Source organism: Trachinotus anak, unplaced genomic scaffold (assembly GCF_046630095.1).
Source record: "Trachinotus anak isolate AG129_WGS33_773 ecotype Australia unplaced genomic scaffold, CSIRO_AGI_Tana_v1 ptg000032l, whole genome shotgun sequence".
NCBI classification, from domain to species: domain Eukaryota; kingdom Metazoa; phylum Chordata; class Actinopteri; order Carangiformes; family Carangidae; genus Trachinotus; species Trachinotus anak.
This window is the reverse complement of record NW_027273883.1, coordinates 20,242,378-20,251,046: the sequence shown is the minus strand read 5'-3', so window position 1 is coordinate 20,251,046 and position 8,669 is coordinate 20,242,378.

Here is an 8,669-nt window from a genome sequence, read left to right as displayed (position 1 = left end):
ATTCTGTACACTTAATTTACACTTAATTTAGTTATTCATACAGTGAAATTGGATGTATTAAAAGGGCAAAGAGACCCAATGAGAATCCACATGTACAGGGCCCAGATTTTAATGAGCCAAAAAAAAAAAAAAAAAGCCAGAGCATCACCAATAGCATGACGTAAAGGGAAAACAAGGTTGTCTATTTATCTGTTGGCCTTTCAGGCTTGCTTATGTACTTGCCTGTTGCTCTGGTGCTTTCCCAGTTTATCATGTATCTCTATGTATCTGTAGGTCTGTCCAGCTCTTCTTATTTCCTTTACTTCCTTTCTCTCTCAGTGTAATGTAATGAGTTAAATTCATCGGTCCAGGGCCAGCTGGCTGGACTTTATGGGCCTTGAGGTGGAAACCCAGTTGCATGTAAAAGGAGACCCTGTCTGAAAGGTGCAGTGGTTTACAGGGGTCTAATCTAGCAATAAAGTCATGGAAGAGAAGGCAACAAAGGAAAACAGTGAGTGTTCTTTTACATTGGCCCACTCTTTCCTGGTTTGATCTAGTCTCTGGTGCCGCAAGTTTCAACATATTTTTCATGATTTAACTGGGATTGTTAATTGACATTGTTTGCCTCCAGTTTTTACACTGGGGGTCATTGGGTTCATTATAAGTGCTGTAGAAATGTGTAACTGTTCTCTTCCATGTATATCTGTTAGCACTAGGTGAGACCCACAATTCTCTGCCCACATATCTGCTTAAATAAATACGGAGGGAACATATTATATGGATGATGGTGGCAGCTCATAGCGATTGACTCTAATCTTATTATACTGTTGGTCCACCGTTTGTGTTCATATCTCTATTATTACTAAGAACTGGGTTTAAGAATGAATACAATGTTCAAGATTCATTCATTGAGACTTTAACACCAGTTCTCACAATAGGCTGAAAGCTGTTTTAATGAATCTTTTACAGTTTAATAATTTAGTAGATTTCCCTCAGCATCTACAAAATAATTTGTCATAATCTAAGAAATTACAAATACAAAATACAGTGGACACAAAAGTAAGTGGAGGTCTCATCGATTGGAAAAGTGTTGACTACAAATTGGCAAATTTCACAACGTAGTCACATACTCACACTTTTCATGTGAGTCCTGCTGCTGATGCCTGTCCTGAGTTGATATGTGCAGAGCTTTCAGGGTGGTTGCAGTGGCTTTGGGCTCGTTGTGTTGTTTTCCCTCTGCACTGGCATGGCCTTGGCCACGTTTGATGGTTGATTGAACACGAAAACACTCTGAGAGGAAGCCGTGAAACTGTCAGTCCATCTAGTCGAGTCCAGACTGACAGTGGTGGACAGACAGATGATCTTCTAGACCTCACCACTCTAAACTCAACAATCCCATGTTGACAACCAGTGGAGAAGTGCTGAGTGGTCAATGAATGACTTTTGGGAAATAAGGGTCTGTCTATTTCTCAGGGTTCTTTGCATTCGTCCCTTCCTCTCTCTCTCTGCAGGTCATCAGTCACCCTCAGGTTAATGAGGGTTTACTGAGGCCTGTTTGCTTGTTTACTCTCTCATCACTGTGCTCAGAGCCATTACTGCTCTAATGGAAAGCAGTACTGTTCTCAAATGGTTGAGCTCATTCTAGGTGAGTAGAAAGCTAGATCAATAGAGAACGATTAAAAAAAATCATGTGTTTTGTCCTTAATTATTTCAGTAAAACAAGACAGATTGCACCAGCTTTTGAAAGGAGGACCTCACAAAATGAGAAATGCTTTTTGTGAGCTGAAAATAACTTTTTCCTTTAATCAGTACAGTTAGGCTAATGCTGGATTCCTGCTAAGCCAGTAACATGACAACTGCACATGTTTTAATGCTTTATTGACAGTAACATCTTAAAGATAGCTGATGTTGATTGTTTTTCCTCTGAAATATACATTCATTTTATTTTTGGTGACTCAGGTAAGAATATGTAATCTACTGATTCTGTTTTTAATGGCAACAAAAACACATTTTTCTGCCACATTTTTAAAAGTCACACTTCCTGCACTAAGAAAGAATTCATCTGGTGCTCTGAACACAGTGAGGTTCGTTTCAGTGGATTACATTTATTCTTGTCACTCTCTCACCTGTCAGTCTTCATTGTATACTTTAATAAAACAGGTGCCAAAAAAATCACCTTTGATTTGACGGTGTAACTCTAACCAGACTCAGAGCTTTGATTATCTCCCAGGCCAGACTAAACTCTGCAGCCAGCTGTTGGGGAAATATCCAGACACCCTAGAGATGACCCCACAATTATGAAAATGAAGTATTAATAGCTTAAAATTGCACCCAAATGGCTATCATGCAGGCATACAAGAAAAACCTGTTTGTTTTTTCTTTCCATTGAAATCATTAGCAGAGTTTGGAAAATTTTCTTGGATGAGGTTCAGAGGTATTCTGGACATTTGTGGTGTGTTAAAATGGGGAATGTGTGTATGTGTGTGTGTATGTGTGCATGTAAACCTGTCATTTCTTTTCAGTATCTAACATCTTAGCCTTAAAGCCCAATTTGACAAGTATCTGGCAAATATACTGTTGCCAAGTTAGTGTCTAAATTTGGGCAATCTGTGTTTGTGTGTGTGTTTGTGTGTGTGTGTGTGTGTGTGTGTGTGTGTGTGTGTGTGCTCAGGGCGTGGTGAGGTCTGTGCGTTCCTCAGCTCATGTTGGGGCTTTATCTACATGTTTTCTCCATTCATTCCATCTAACAAGCTTCAAGGCCATTGAAAAATTAGAACTGAGAAAAGGAGGGGGAATGTATGCGACTTGCTCAGCTCAATTTCTGCATTTGGTGGATCAATGAAAATGTACTGGCAAAGCAAACAGGACACGTTGTTGTTCATTTTTGTCTACAGACTTCAACAGCGAGAAGGAGAGCTTAGGCACTGAAAACACCAGGCAGGGGAGCAGGCTCCCACAGTAGGTAGCAGTCAGAGGAAAACGGCTAAGACCTTATGTCCCTTTTCATTTTTTTAGGCAAGGATGCATTTTTGATGACATACAGGATGACTGACTAATGACCTGCTGTGTTTCTTCATTCTTGGAATACGAGTCTTAGAGATGTCTTCTCCATTATGACTGAGCTTTTTGATCTATCAGATTTTTATGAAACTGAAATGTAAACCATGCATCCTTTTTATGATTACCTCGGTGATGATCCCTCCTCTGTGAGATGGGCAGTGCACTGAGGACAGTTTGTTTCATGAGTGGGAAGACAGAATCAATTTAGAAATCAAATTCAGAAATGCTGTAAACATGCATCTGAGTGGGCCGGTATTAGTCCGCACCCTGGGTGAGGACCCCCTCCAGCTCAGCCTCTCGTGATGAGCTGGGGGAAGATGGATGAGACCCCGAAAACAAGACAATTTCCTGGTCTAATCCCACGCAGAGGCAAATAATGGTGAGACAGGAGCAGATCCAGCAGTGTGTGTGTGTGTGTGTGTGTGTGTGTGTGTGTTTGTGAGTGTCTTACATGTTCAGCATGAAAGGTTTGGTTTGTAGTTAGTTTTCATTGTATTAATGCAGACCACCCAAAGACTCAAACCAGTGGCTATGTTCTTACATATCTAATGAAAAATGTTAAGGCTTAAAGAGATAATTAGACACTGTCCGAAGTTAGATGAGGGAGTTGATACTACTTTCCCATCTGTTCACTCAATATGAAGCTACAGCCAAGCGATCATTAGCTTAGCTTAGCATAAAGACTGGGAAGAGGGGAAAACAACTGTTTTGCATTTCTGTTGAAATGAAAAACATCTGCCTATCAGCACCTCTCACTTTTTAACACATTACAGCTTGTTTGCCAAATATGTAGTAGTGTTTTGTGAGGGTGACATGTTGGACTACTGAGTATTTTTAGGGGTCCAAGCCCGTGGTGGGCTGTGAGACGCGATGCAAGGCAACGCATCTCCCAGTACCAGCGGTGCTGGGAACCCTATTGTAATTGTTCCGATTTTTATTCTTTTCTTCTTTCTTCGTCTTCTTCTTCATTTTTATTTTTCCGCCATTAAAAGTGATGCACAACCTAAGCCGTTCACGCTAGGATGGTGCTTTTTGCACGGTAGGTACAGGGACTGGAACGTAACCCAGACGTAAGAAATGACACCTGCCTGCCAGTAGGGGTCACTGTAATCAAGGCAAACACGTTTTGCCCTGTAACTCCAAACCTGTATGTCGCACATTCAAATACCTTATAACGTTGTGTTTCCTGAATTGAGCTGAATCTTATGAGCTAGGTCACGCCCATTTCCGCCTGACAATTTTTATAGGTGAAATTATATTATGTTATATTATATTATATTAAATAATATAATATAGTATCATATATATATATATATATATATATATATATATATATATATATGCATATATGTTAAGTTTCCAATGTGTATTTGTATTCTTTAGCTCTTTGAGCATTACCCTCTTTTTGGTGGAAGCTACATCCAGCGTGATTGGCCGGAGAGATATATTGGGTTTCCCAGACACATATTCATTTAATCATGCAGCATTGTTAACACATGTCACTGTACAGTGTCTGGCCCATCGATCCTTCATCAGCATGTGTTACTGCAATCAATACCCTCATTAGTGAGCTGTCAGGGCCAAGCAAATGCTCTGAGTGGAGGCCTTTTTCATGTTCGATTACACTGCGTGCTCTGAGCCGCTGTCCAGCTTCGGTGCTGGCCGAGCTTTCAGTGAGCTCTGGGAGTGTTTCATGTCACACGAGGGGTTTCAAGCCGAAGCACGAAACATGATTTTACATTTGAGGGTCTGAGAAAAAGACGGTGTTCACGCCCATTCTGTGGCTGATTGTAATGGAGTCTCTGGTGATTCCTGGGGCCAAAGAACTTCCCAGACATACGATGCATACGCACACAAACACACACATGCCCAAACTTCTTCTCCCATGCACAGCACACACATGTAAACATTCTTGCATGAACACACAGCTTTAGAAAGGTGGTGTCTTGGTGTAGACAGAGTCCAGCAGACTGTGCTGTGAATATATTTACATACAGTAATGTACCAGTGGAACATACACACAATCACAGACGTGTTGACACCCATATACACTACACAGTCTAGCAGAAATATCCCTTTTACTTAGAAAAGATTATTGAAAAATGCACTTTTCTTGTGTAGTTTTATTTATGACCTGTTATAGGTCTTACTGATAAAAACACATATTCCATCATCCTGTACACCTGACACTAAGCATTAATGTCTCCAGCGCTTCATTAAATCCTTTTATCTCTGAATCTGAAAGTTGTTTGATTGAATACCTTAAAGTTTTGGAAACAGGCTCGTGAGTTGACGTGGTCCTTTCTTAATGCTCAACTTGAAGATTCTGTGATTCTGGTTATTGCAAGCACCTTTAAAATAGCTCCAACTCCAAAACCAAACAAATGTGACAAAAAGAGTCGCACACATTTGCACCCTTCTCTGTCTAGACGAGACTTGTTGGTGTATGTATATGTGTATGTGTGCATGCACTATTACATCCTGAAAGACATTATCAGATTTGTGTATCTACAGGCAGCCCTCTGTGCCCTCATGTATTTGGATTTCGCTATTACTTAATAGCTGCTAATAAACAATTGATGCCACTTAACTTGGGTATTACATTATATCCTGACACACGGTTGAGTAACCACCTTGACTTTCTCTCCCTCTCCTCTTCCAGTTGTGGAAAACAAAATACTTGGCGCTCGGCCACAAACAACACTGAGGCTCATTATCTTCTGCATGCTCACTAAGGCAGTTTTGAAACGAGGAGACTTCATCGAGGCCTCTCTTGCTGACCAGGTATTAGGTATTGAATAACTGACCAGCACGGTAATGAAATACGGATAGTGTGTTACTAATGAAACGTGGATACTGCTGCGGTTCACTGAGGCTGCAGGCACAATCACCACCATATTTTGTAGATTTGTAACAGACTTTGCCGCATTTGCATAGATTTAGTGTAAATCTGGATCATTTGTAAGCATGTAATGTCAATGTAGCACATCACTGTTGCTTAATGAAATAGACATAACTTGCATATGAGAACATATCTGAGGGCGGCACTTCAAATGATAGAAAGTTATAATGATGGATTGTAATGATATGATGATGGATTATATGGTAATTTGATCCACCTGGAGGGGTCCGGAGGATTTAGCAGAGAAGGTAACATATGTATGTTTTCTGCTTGTACCAGTGCACATGTATGAACAAGCGTGCCTGCACCGACACACGGATTTGCACGCGGACACACTCCATCCAGCACTCACACATGTCATGGGGAGAACAAATGATTCTCCCTGCACTCCCCTTCTACTGAAACACACACACACACACACACACATATGTCCACACGCACTCCTCTGTGTGCTATCAGTCCTGTGTGTGTCTCCAGAGGGAAACTGTATCAGACAACAGAGTTCACGTGACCTGGGGAGTCAGCCTTCCTTAATCCTACTGTCAGCCCTAATTGGGCAGTGGGGGATTGATCTAGTATGCCCTCTGAGTGTGTGTGTGTGTGTGTGTGTGTGTGTGTGTGTGTGTGTGTGTGTGTGTGTGTGTGTGTCTGTGTGTGCGTGAGCATCTGTGTGTGTATGTGTGCCCTAGATGGCCTCTTGGCTGAAGTTTATTTACAGATGGACTCCTGACTTCATACTTGGGAGGAGCTAGGCAGGAGTAACAGAAAGACAAAGAAATACCTTTTTGGTCATTTGGGTGTTTTTAATATTCGAACAATAAGTTCAGTTCCCTCCACACCCCAGGTTAAATTTTAAAATTAGTTAATCTACATAACACAAGGCAGACTAGACTGGAACGAAACACGTCCCCTACAGGTACATAGATGTGAGTATCACATAAGATAATTAGTAGAAAATACTTCATGTTTCACTTCAATAGATTATTGTCCGATAACTCTTTAAGATTCCTGCCTCAGAGTGTGACAGATGGTCACCACCATCCTACTACACGTTATACCAAAATCAAAGGCCTATTGCACTTCACCAGTAGAGGGCAATACTGCTAAAACTGCAGTGACCAATGCTCCCTCAACTCCCTCTCCAACACACAAATCACATCTATTATCTGTGTTGTTTCAGGAGGGTTGAAAGTGTTGCTTTCAGAGAAGACATATATCTGTTGAACAAAGAAGGAAACTGCTGTGATGTGCCTTGTAACAGCAGAGAGAGACAGGAGACGAGGCTGTAAATCATGACAAACATGACCCAAAATTGCATTCAAGGTCAAAGGAATTGAAAATTGCAGCTAAGATCTTCCCCATCCCCATCCTTTGGACTGCCATTCATCTGTGTGCGCTTTTCTTTGAGAAGGAAGTGGCTGTGTCTCAGCCTGAGTGATGCATTTTTAGAGAGCTAAAGGTGAGCAGCTTAAAGCAAGGCACACTGTAAGATGCATAAAAAAAAGAAGAGAAATTGAAGAAAAAGTGACCAGCTGGGTGAAACTAACCAGACTTGGCACTGCAAATCACCAAAGACATTTATCAAACACAGCAAACTCCAACACGTGTTTTTCTTGCATTTCTTTCCGTTCTTTTGCCATTTGGAAGGTTTTATACTGTGGATTTTTTTTTCACATTTTGGCTACAAGACAACAACTTAGTCACACAATAAACTTCAGGAACACTGTGCTTGCCACTAAAACAGGATATCCCCACTTCATGTTAGTTTGTTTAATTATTCTCTTGATAATAACTTTAATTTATTTTCTTTCCTGCTTTTTTATTTGATGCTCGTTGAGGTTCAGTTGTAAACTCTGCCAAAAGAAACTCAACCTTTGTATGACATCATGGGTACAATTATACATTTTGTTGGCTGTTGAAGACCTATTCATGATTTGGTGATTTGATGATGATTTGGTTTTCGCAGTGACCAACAAAATAATTTGGCAAGGTATAAAAAAGCAAACAAACAAAACAAACAAAAAAACAAACAAAAAGCCAAATAAACTATAATGTTTAATCATGTAATCGAAAAACAAAATATTTTCCTACTTTAAAATTAGGTAAGCAACTTAAATTAGATACAACTGTCTGCCATTTGTGTCAAATTACTCACAGTGTCTTCTTCAGATGCCCTGCAGTGCTCTCCTCTATTATCTAACCACTTTGTCTGTGAACTTCCTCTGTTCTAATATAATGCAGACCATTCTCATGGTATTGTTCAGAACAGTTAGTTAAAGGCTGCAATGGCTGCACATGATCTCATAGTTTAGGCTCTACACTATAATGTTCTCTGAAACTTCCTCTGTTGATTTCCAACATTTTTTTTTTCAACTATCAGAACACAGATCAGGTTTTAACATTGCCGTTACCCACAACCTGTGATTATGTATCCATTAAACATCACTTGGTAGATGTATGTATAGATTCTTTCATGTTACATTTGTTTTATTACTGTCACCTTACTGGGATAAACAAACATCCAACTACTATTATTTCCATTATTTTTGAAAATGGAATATTAATTTAAATTATGATTGAATTTGTTTTAGAAAAACAATCGATGTTGATGTGCACTCTCTGTGGAGATTCCTTGAATGACAGACGTACTGTTCTGAGTCCTCAGAGAGAGCTGTTGTTTAGACAGGTAATGGGCTGAGAGAAAAACGACCACAGAAACCACTGTTAT